The sequence below is a fragment of the Cibotium barometz genome, chromosome 3 (genome assembly GCF_041138505.1).
Source record: "Cibotium barometz isolate CiBa-2024 chromosome 3, ASM4113850v1, whole genome shotgun sequence".
Classification (NCBI taxonomy): domain Eukaryota; kingdom Viridiplantae; phylum Streptophyta; class Polypodiopsida; order Cyatheales; family Cibotiaceae; genus Cibotium; species Cibotium barometz.
Window position 1 is genome coordinate 22,407,682 of NC_141048.1, and position 12,216 is coordinate 22,419,897.

Below are 12,216 nucleotides of genomic sequence, written 5' to 3' on the forward strand. Positions count from 1 at the left end.
TTGTAAGTACTTGAAATCACTACAAGGTACTTGAAACCACTAAAAAGTCATTAGGAAGTGAATGGGGTCTTCTTGGGCCCTTTAATTTGCCCAAGCCTAATCAAGGTGATTAAGGAATAGCCAAATGGGGGTTGCCATGTGGACTGAAATGTTGGGTTTTTAAGAGAGGTGTAAGAGTGGTCAAAGAGGGGGGCAATTTTACAATTTTCGGACCTCCATAACTTCTACATACAAGCTCCGATTTGAGCGGAGATTATAGATCCGTGATCTACGCATCAAGAGCTTTCCATAGATATGTTACATGATATGGTTTTATCTGCTAGATTTTAAATTCCATTTTCCCTCCAAAATTCAAATTCGAATAAAGTAGCCGTTTTGAAGCTTCTAATTAGAAAACGTTTCTTCTTAAGAGAAAAGGTTTGACTCCCTTAAACTGCCAAATAAAAGGGCCCAAGAAGCCTTCCATTGAGGTCCTAATGACTTCAAAAACTAACTTTCTGTCACTTTTAATTACTTCCAAAATAACTTTTGTAAGTACTTGAAATCACTACAAGGTACTTGAAACCACTAAAAAGTACTTCAAAAACTAACTTTCTGTCACTTTTAATTACTTCCAAAATTTCATTAAGTAGAAAACCTTTAATTTAAAGTACATAATATAGTACTAGCAAGCTCATGTTGAGTACTTTAAAGCTAATATTGAGTACTTTAAAGCACATCTAAGGTATTTGAAAGATTTTGTTACTTACTTTAAAGTACTTTCTCGTACCTGTTTCTACTTTTTGTACTCTCATATGCTTTCTATTGTAGTAAAGCCTTTTGATATTTGGTAGCTTTATGTTTTGCTTATCTTTGATTAACTTTGTTTGTGAATGCCTTTTCAGTATAATATGTAGAGGCAGCATGACTTATTGGAGTCTGTGGGGATCATGTAGTTGGCCATTCCTCCTCCTTGACACATTGGTTCAGCAAGTGAAGCATGGTGCGAGATTCACACCCCATGAGACATGGTCACGGTCAACTTACACTATATGGGTTCACGGCAAGTGTGCAACGTGCGACAATTATTTGGAGCCTACAGTTGGGACAGTCATGCTGGGCTACAGGCATCAATACCACCCTCTATGTTTTTTCAATCAGTTGAGCCATGAAATCGGTGTGTGGAGCGGTGTGGTTGTTGACTGTGATGAGGAGATCCCTGAGATCGCTATGTGTTTGTTATCTGGCCAGACTTACTCAATCGGTGAGGGAAAAAAAGGTATGATGTTCTTACCCCAATATGTATGTACTGAAATTAAATGCAGAGAAAGAAAATTTAGGAAAACTTTGGACTCCAATTGGGTCCTTGAAGGATTTCTACACATTAAGAGACAAGGTCAAGCTCAGGATATGGAAATTTCCAGAATGTAAGATTTCTCCTTTTGAGGTGTGCAGGTGTAAAAACCTCCCCTTCTAATCTGATAATTATTCCCCTCTCTGAAATAAAAGCAAGATCTTATTTTACCCTGTTTTGGCCTAGAGAGAGAAAATGTCGAGAGGGAGGTAATTCAAAATTGAGATATTTTTGGATATAAAAATCCTCCTAGTGTCTAAAATGGTTTTTCCTGAAACAGATATTCAAAAAGAAATTTCCAATGTGCAATTTGGAATAAATTGAAATCAGGTAAAAAGGACCTTACCCTAAGGGTCCAGATTTTTTAAAATTTTTGAGTTAAGGTTCCTATGGACCAATTAGATTAATCCAAATTTAGGGAGGAGATAAATTGAAGAATAAAAGAAAATCCACCCAAAAATGAGTAAATACTCAAATAAGATGAAGAGTTGACTAAGGACAAGGTTATTAGTTAAAAAAGAAGAGAAATTTAGAAGAAATGATGCATTTTTGACACCGTAGTGTGGGGGAATTTCCCTCATGAAGGAGGCGCCTATTTCACATGTGTGGAATTTCAAACTCACAAATAATGAGATATTTTCATCTCTTCTCTCTACTTCTTCAACTAGATCCAAAAAGTAAGCTAAACTGGCCTAAAAATGGTCAAAATTTGACCAAACTGATCTGGAAAATTCTAGAGTCAGTTTGGTTGGTTAGAGGCTCACTTTTTCCTATAAATGAAGCCTCCCCCTTTGTAAATGGTTAATAGTATTTTATGCACTGTTACTCTACTCCTCCCCAAAGCCAAAAACACTGAATTTATTAATAATTCATTAGTTTTTGACCATTTCCTCTTCAAAAGAATTCATGGCCACTCTTGTTGCAAACAAGAGTAGATCCCTCAAACCATCAAGCCAAAGAAAAGCTCACAAAAATTCATGTAAGCTAGAAGTCCTACTTTTCCTTTATTCCATTTAATGGTTTTCTAATTTTTGTTTTCTTTAAAATGAAAAATGATGCTATGCCTTGTTGGAAAGGCTTTCCCCCTCTCTTCATTCTTGAATTCAGCCTTTCTTTATCCTAGATGTGTAATCAAATTGTTAGAATTAAACTTTTCATATTGTTTCTCTTTGAAAAGTGAAATTTGATTAGTTTAGAATGCTTTAAACCATTGGGATAATTTCTAAGTAAATTGAGAATATAAAAATTTAAAAAATGGTCAGCCATACAAAGGAGGTTATGGCAAAGTTTTCTTAAATTTTGTGAAATAAGTTTTATCTTTTATTATTCAAAAAGAGTAATCCCCACCACTTGCGTATTCTAAAAGTGTTATTTTTATTCTATGCATAGAAAAATGCATATTAGAAATATTTTTATAAATAAAAGTGTTATTTTTATTGAAATTAATTTCTATGCATAGAAAGATGCATATTGGGAATATTTTGATTATAAAAGTGTTATTTTCATCAAAATTGATTTTTATGCATAAATAGATGCATAAAAGAATTTTTTTATTATAAAAGTGTTACTTTCATCAAAATTGATTTTTATGCATAAATAGATATAAAAGAATTTTTATTATCATAAAAGTGTTACTTTCATTAAAATTGAATTTATGCATGAAAGAAATTTTTTTAATAAAAGCGTTACTTTCATCAAATTTTGATTTTATGCATAGAAAGATTTACGAAGACGATCAACATGCTTTCTCCCAAAGAGCGCAAAATTGTTCTGCGAGCAATTCGCGTTGAAGCGGTCATCACGGTATCACAATGTACTGATGATGTCGTCAAAAAGATCAACGAGTCTGAGATACTCATGCGAGATCTCATAGACCAAATATGGAAAAATGCACAGCGTCGGCTTCGAAGCGGAGGCAACGCTGAGCTGCTAGATAGACAGAAGATAGCAGATTTCAACCATCAGCACATAACACGAACCATTTTGGGGAGCATGCGAGTAGCGTGCAGTGATCTTAGAGATGCTGCCCCGCCTGAAGCCAACATGCAATGTCTACAGTTATGGGACGTTGTATGGAGCGAGCAAAGGGCCAAGAGCAAGCGCATGAAGGCGTTGGATGCAGAGTCCCTCCCCAAAAGAGTGCGAATTGCCCAGGACGTTGCTGCAACGTCCAGTCAGGCAGATGCAAGTGGTACAGGTGTCATTAATCGTACCATCTACAATTCTATGTGCACACATCTTATTGGCATCCCGCACGAAGCTCTTCACGAAGGACGAACAATTGGCTCCGGTGTGTTTGGAACAGTAAAAGAGTATGCAATTAAAGGTATATCATTTTTACCGAAGCACATCACTTTTTGCGGAAAGTACTACAAAGGAGAAGGCAGCGCGAAGTTCGAGAGCTTCCAAGCAAAGCAGGGTATGCAAGTGCTACATCCATCGATTGTCCGATGCATTGCCTTTACAAAAGAGGCTCCTTGGATCACAATTTTCCCGTACTATAATGGCGGCGCTCTTGGTGATACTCTTCTGAAGGTTCCCTTCAGATTCAGTGAGTTCACCAGAGCCATTTTTCGTTTGGATCGAGGATGGAGACAACCCCCGCCTGATAATATCCCTTTAGGTCATCTAGAACTTTCAAAAATAAAAGAGGTAGTAATAAATATGCCACATATTATGCATGCCCTGGTGGAAGGTGTAGCGGCAGCACATATGGCAGGTATTGTACATACCGACCTACATCCTTTTAATGTAGTGTTGGATTATACAAAAGAGCTAAAGCCACGCATAGGTATTATCGATTGGGGGTTGCTGCTGAGAGCGCCCAAAAAACGGGTGTCTCTCAATTTTGTTTTTGAAGCAGACAAGAACCCGGAGAAGGTGGCACAGGCAGTCTCCTACGCAGACAGAGAGCGAAATAAACGGCCGTGGATAGCCCCAGAGCTTTATGATCCATTTTTGGCAGATGCATACACTCCTGCATCTGACGTTTTTGCCTTGGGATATTTATTACAAACTTTATATGACTTCTGGAAGAAAGTGCAAGAGTTGTGGATGGATAATACTTCCCATGACAAAGTTACCATGGATACTATTAGTCATAGAGTCAAAAATTGGATGTTCCTGCCTAATCGCGATGAGCGAAAATCAATTTTGCAAGTAGTTGAATTTTTTAGATCACTAAATACTGACCCTACGAGGGCACAACGTCCTCTTGTAGAGCTATCGGTGGCATTCACCCCAACTTTGTAATAATACAGTACCAAGGGATTAAGTTTCAGGAATGGCTTTTTGTTTCTCTCTTCAAAATTTGATGTGTCCAATGTTTCAAAATTTTGTTTCTCTCTTCATTGAGTCTTTGCAACATCTCTCTCCTCCTGTGGTGTTTAAGTTTATGTTTCCTCTTCAAAATTCGATGTTTATGCATTGTTTGAAGTGTTTTTGGAGTCAAGTGGATACACTTCATCGAGTCTTTGCAATACATATCTCCTCTCGTGGTGTTTGACTTTAAGATTTTGAGAGTAATGGTCAATTTATCTTACGTTGATCTTTACAGTTCATTAAAATCCTAAAGTCATTTACGTTCATGCAGATATGGAGCAGGCGCAAGCGAACGAGCATCAGGAGTTAGCCAAGAAGGCTTACGAGCGAATGAAGGCCCTATCACATGGCCTGACAGCCCGCGAAGCGACACGAACAGCATGCAGGTTATCGAAATGGACAAATCCAACTTATGCCCAGTGGAAAGACATAAACAAACGCGTAACTACAGAGATGATAAAGGAAATATGGCCATGTCCAGATGGCGAAATTAAGAAGGGAAGATGGAAGATTTCTCGGTGCACCCACAACGATATCAAAACTAATGCCGAGCGCATTTTCTTGGAGGTGTACGGACGTCCTCTCCATAACGCCGACGCTCCACTGTATTTTGCTAAAATGTTATATGCTCAATTTATCTTACAAACTCCAGTGGACTTCGCCTCCAGAGAGGCCACTGTCAACACCCACGACATTCGTGAAGAGACAGTGACATTTACACGAGAAGAACTTGCACTCATGGTGGAGGGCGCTGGACTGGAGTTAAACCAGGTTAAAGAAAGCTTAGGGGCCCAGTTTAGCAGAGAAGGAGAAAGAAGCTGACCGATTAACTCAAGCGTCAACTCCTCCCCCGGCCAATAGAGGGATTCAAGAGCAGCTAACAAAGATCAGCCAAGATGTACAGAGCATCTCTTCACGTATTGCTCCTGTGCGCCAAGGAAACCACATCTCTCATTTTTTGGTACATCCTGATCTTGTGGGAGTTTCTGCTGAGGCTACAAGTTCCTCCACCCCCCAATGTCCTGTATGTTACAAAGTATTCGATGGGTGGAGCGGCCAGTATATACTACCATGTGGACACTACTACCACTTAATATGTTTAGTGAGACAAATGCAAAATACTTCTACATGTGCATTGTGCAGTGTCCCAATAAATCAAGGTATTTATACAGTGTTCGGCATGGCTAGCGAATATAAACCACCAGGACCTTTAGATGCAACTCCGAGTGCAATTCGTAATTTATTTCAAGATGAGAGCTAAGAAAAACAAATCCTACTTTTGTATTGATAATTTCTTCAAATATGATCATTTGTACAAGTACTTTTTATTAAATTAATGAAGTGACTTCTTCCTCTATGTCAATATCTTGCTCTAAAATTCTTTCACCGTTTACTCTCTCGTCTGCTAAATTAAGCTCATCTAAGTCAATGTCTAAATTGTCTTCTATCTCAAGGGTGGTGCACAACGTACGTCCAACATCAAAGTTCTCGTCTACTACATCATCACAATTGTACATCCATCTGGGCATATCTTCTTCATACTCTTCGCTTTCAATGTCTCGCAAGATCTTTTCATTGCAGTACATGTAAACAAGTTTATCTGCTCGATCTGCAAGAAGTCGATTGCGAATAGTACTATGAATATATTTATACATGCTCTAGTTCCTTTCTGAGCCTGAGTTTGAAGAGCACTGACTTAGAACCTTCATCGCAAGGTTGCGCAATAAAGCATAATGCTCACCACCATTCATCATCCACCACTTCCATGCAGGTTGCTCTTTAGCCATTTGTTGAACAAGGGAGTTGGAAAATAAACCTTCTTTCAACCGAAATGAGGTCATCTCCTTTATGCACTGTACACGATCATCATCATTATTATAGAAAGTGTTTACCACTTTATAAAAATCTTGCACCACCTCAACGTTGGACATCAAATCCATATTCCAATATTCAGGATCTAACATGTAAGCAGCACTGTGCAGTGGCGAGTGCGCTCCAATCCATCTAGCATGAAAGTACTTCAACAGAACTTTTCTTTGTCTACTGGAGAATGGTACACGCCATTGCTTTTCCACCACTGAATGCTCTAATTTCTCAGGACACTCCAAACTCCGCTGGACAGTCCACCATTGCATCCATGCTTTTCCGAGATTAGGCGCTCTTTGATCAAGACTTCGTACAGCATACATAACAGGCATCATTACATGGTATGCATCCATCACACTGTTCCACCAACTTCTCCTCGTAAGCGCTCCCTTCAAGACTTTGATTTTCTCTTTCACTTTTTCAAGTTGAGTGTTCTCCCAGTCATGAAATGCCATGCATGTAAATGTTTCACAAACTGCATCTTTATTTCTAAGAAGAGACTCAAAAGTGTAAAAGTGAGTGCAAAACCTAGTCTCCGCTGGAAGCTTTAACATAACTGACATGCGAGGTCGAAACATATCTAAAACTCTCTGTCTCTTGAGCATGAATTTCACAAGCTGGCGAGCAGTGTCGACGATCGAGGCAAACCATTTGGTATCATCAGATTTATACCAATCTTTTAATACAAGATTCAAACTATGAGTATTACATCCTACCGGAAAAATATGTGGATATTGTCGCTGTAGGATTCTGGATGCATTTTTACAATTTTTTGCATTGTCCATGACGACTTGGACTACATTCTTGGCACCCACTTCCTCTATCACAGAGCTAATGACTTGAGCAATGTAAGCCCCAGTTTTGATTGAACTAGCTGAATCCACGGCACGGATGAAAGTCTCACCTCTAGGTGAAATAACCATTACATTAATTAATGGTTTTCTTTGCACATTAGACCATCCATCACTTACTATACTACATCCAGAAAGCTCTATATTGCTAAGAATTATTCTTTGTACACGTTCTTTTACTGACGCATAACATTTCTCTAATAGATCATTTCGCATAGCATGGTACGTAGGCGGTGAAAACCCTGGTCCAAACTCACCAATTTTCTTCCATGCTCTCTTCCAATGGTCACTGTCCACCATCATCATAGCACTCCCAGAAAAGTAAATCGCTTCAGCGAGGACGAGTTGTGCATCATCGAGTCGACCTTGACGTAGGCTTTCTTGCAATGAAGTTTGACGCATGGGTATATTTCCTACGTCAAAGTTTCGCTTGCAAGAAGATGCACTGGGTAGATTACTTTCTGGTTGCACATTGCCGTTCGGGGTACAAGTAGGCGATGTAGCGGGAGTTTGATGATTAGAAGAATAGTGTTCTTGCTGCCTTGATACATTAACGGTAGGAGTGTCATGTTTTCTTAAATCTTTCTTTTGAATTTCTTCTCTTATGCGTTTGGCCACTATAGGTGCAGAGGGGTGGGTACATGACTTTTTCTTCGGTCCGCCTAAAAAGTGTTCTCTTAGTCGAGGAGCCCCACCTGATTTTACTGCATGGCATAGCTTGCACTCCTAATCTATGAATCGATCACCAACGTTAATTGCATATTGCCACTCTATCCCAGGTGCCTTTTGTTTCCTGCTATTTGAAATTTGGACTCTATTGGAGGTACCACTGGATCCAACATTGTCCTCCATCTCAACAGATAACCTATTCAACCAAGCGTATAACAATGAATACACAAATGAAAAAACAACAAATCACTCACGTATAACAAAACATACATTAGCAAACAAATTACTTCGAAACTATCTTGACAAATACAAAAGATCATCACATAACACAAAACTACTTCAAACTATCTTGCAAGGTCTTACTACAAAACTACTTCGAAACTATCATGCACATTGCACTCCCAATGAAGGATGCCTTTTGTACCCAATTAAGGATACTTTACACAATCAAAGATCTATACTTGCCCAATACTCTAGTATAGGACAATAGACCTTCTTTAACATTCACAAAAAAAATCAAAGATCTATGCTTGCCCAATACTCTAGTATAGGACAATAGACCCTTGTCTACTCTAAACTATATCAAGTATCAAGAACCAATACAAGCCCCTAAGCAGGACTCTTGGCTCCATCAAACCATTCATAAAGCAGAATGAGGTAGATTACGTACGTGGCTCAAATGCAAAGCTGAATGACTCCAAATTTGTCCCTAAATCTCCGCAAGTATTAGCTACGAACCACACCCTGCCCCCAGTTCAAAGAACTAAGGACGAGTGGCTCAATAGCCTTAGGAGTGCCTACAAGGAAAGACGACAGCCCCTAAAATAAGGACGTTCTTCCCAAGAGGACACTTCTAGCAACTCGAGAGCTCTACAAGTACTTTGAGGAGAGATATCACGCCCCCAAAACAAGGACTATCTTCCCAAAAGTTGTACGATGGGTGTCAGGCAGTGTTTATATACAGAATAGTACCCCGCAGGGTTTTCTTCTTTTTCCCGGCGGGCCCGCCGGGCTTTGACCTTTCCCGGCGGGCCCGCCGGGAAAAATACATATCCCGGCGGGCCCGCCGGGAAAGGGGAAAGCCCGGAGGTGTTACTGGAGTAGTGGGTTCCGGCAGGTCATTTCTCAGGTCATGTGAATATACATTGTGATCACAAGTTTTAATATGTTAACACTGGGTTTTGTTAACGTGATCACGAAATTGTGAAGACGTTAATGAAATCCCTGGTTGGTATGGTTAAAAAATGGTGTGCTTCCGCGGTGTACGATGGGCGAGGGCTGACGAAGCAGTCCCTGAGTGAAGTGCCACGACACCTAAGGAGGATCTTGGAGGGTTCTGACCAGGTGATGCACGGGCTCACGGTGCCTAGGACACCCATGCGTGTCGTGGAAGACATGTATGATGGACGAAATGATTATTGTAATGTGTTACTGGATCTCGTTGTTGCTGACCAGTGGGTCTCAACGGAGAGTCCATAGTGATACTGTTTTTTGAGAAACAAGGGACTGGATGGAAATTTTAAGTTATGATATCTGTAACCAATAACTGTTTGTCAATGGATTATTTTATATGTTAAAGTTTTAAAGAGGAGTGTGTGCGTATCTGTATTCAAAAGCAAAAGTTAAGAAAGGCATTCAATTATGGGTGGGTGAGTATTTGTCTGGTTCTACCAATACCAGTGGGGTTAGGTGGTGGCTAGGCTGGAATCAGTGGAGTTTTAATAATTAAATTGAAATAATAGGAATAGGCTTAGAATTCCAGTAGTTAAATAAAACCCTGAAGAATTTCTCAAATAAGTAGATCAACGGCTGTGCCTGATTTCGGTTAGGAAAAAAGCGTTGATTTTCTTAGATGATTAGATCAACGGCTGTGCCTGACTTCGGTTAGAAAAAAGCATTGATTTCTTCAAATTAAGTCAGTGATAGTTTTCCTTCTATGTGGTTTAATCAGGTGAAGGATAGTTTGATCTCTTGAAGATTCATTAAGAAAATAAAAAAGATGGAATCGTCCCCGTTTTTCGGGCAAGGAAAATTTTCCCGGTTTCGGTTTCAGAATGACCACGAGATTAGTCTTGTGTCCGGACATTCAAAGGCGAGGCCCCGAGTGGGAAACCCTACCCCACGCAAGAGGAATCTAGTTCGCTTTTGCTAGCAACCGGGAATCCGGTCTCATAGCTGGTATCAAAGCGATGTAAACTTACGAAATCGCAGCAGAAATTACCTAAAATTTTAAAGTAAATCTGGGAAATAATGTTTTCTTTTGTTAAGATTATGTTTGAAATGAACTTCATAAATTAAAAACTCATAAATTGAACTGGATTTTTAGATGGATATCCCAAATCTGTTAGCATTCCTGGAGTCTCCTAGAGTTAGGATATGATCGCCTTTGCCTTCGAAAATCTCATCAACTCCGCTACAACCCGAGAAGGCAGAGTGAAACCCGTCGCTCGTCACGTTGAGGATCTATACTTTCCTAATTCAATAGAGCGACGTCAGCATATGTGGTTCTTTGGAGGGTGAAGTATTCATGTCAATACCAATCAACGACAAAGACTCAGACATAATATCTCGCTAGCCATGATCTTGATAAGGCTAGGAGTTGTTCATTATGTACAACTCTATAATTACTCACCCCAGTATTTCAGAAATTCTTGCCGTATTTTTAGACTTCTTAGATGCTTTATTCCTAGGAGAAGAATTACAACACCATTATTAGTGATGAATCGTGTATATCATAGCATGTCTCCATCGTACTATAGCCTTTTTATGCGTACGCGATTCAGGCGACGCGATTTGGACGCTTACTTTTGGAGCCGAGATGCTCTATGTATATATCAAAAACTTTTGATAATAAATGATGTTTTGCAAAAGATTCTAAATTATTTCTCGTGGTTGTGAATATGGTTAATAAAATTATTAAAGTGAATCTTGTTTTCAATAAGTATGATGGAATATTTATTTTTTTAAGAAATAAATCTCAAAAATTAATTAGTCATAAATCTGTTGACAAAGTTAAGTTGACAAAAATATCGTTTTGTTAGAATCATGAGGCGTGCGGCCCGTGCTAGGCAGCCAGATCCTCTTACCGATGATAAAGGGTTAGATCCGGACGTTCGTAAAGCCCTGGCACTGATCCCAACCTGGTCTTCAAGGGTGAAAGGAAACAGTTAGGAGAAGTAGTGAAAAAATGGATCGACGCAATGGAAGAGTATTTTGATGTAACCGGTTATAATAATGAGAGGAGTAAAAGTCAATATTAGGTAATTTGGAAAAAATCTCATATTTTGGGAATCAATTACTCTTTATAGTTTTGGACATATCTTAAACATACCAACTCTAAATTTTTCGGAGATCATAGATTTAGATTCTACTCTTCAATATCTTTCCAATGATATGTCACTTGAGGGGGTTTTGACAAACTTTTGGACAAGTTCACCATGATCCCATTTTGCAAATGGGAATGGGATTTTTCCCAAAATATCTAATATGGTGTTGTAAGATGGCTCTCGCTAGATTGAAAATTGTGGAAACGGCCAGGGTCGCATGGAGGAACCATTGCGAGACAAACCGTCTTGACCGAAATACCAAGACCTAGAACACCATATTGGGGAATATGAGAATTTCCCACAAGTTTGGGACACGTGGTCAAAAGTTTGGATTAACCATAACTTGAACACCACTAATCCAAAATGAGCGCTTCATAGCTCTTTAGATTCCCATTTTTCAAGCGCTTTCCAACGATAGGTCATATGATAGGGTTTTGAGAAACTTACAAACATGTTATCCATGTCCCCTTTTTTAAGTATTCAAAAATGGGAATTAGGAAATTCTCAAATTCACTAATATGGTGTTCTAGTCAGATCTTAAAGCTTACCTCAAGAAGAGGTTCTGTCCTCCGAGCTTCTTGGAAACCAAAATGAATGAGTTCTTGGAACTGAAGCAAGATAGGATAGCCACTAGCAAGACGATTGAAGAATACGATCAGGCATTTGCCCTTCTCCTCAAATATTTTTCACTTTTGGATGAAGAGCAGCTGCCAGATTCATTCGAGGGATGAACAAGCCATTAGACACTTTAGTGAAAAATGCCAAACCAGTCTCAATTGGCAGAAGCTGTCAGAATGGCAAAGGAATTTGCTAAAGCATTTGTTGTTAAGGTCCCGCCATAGCTTGCACC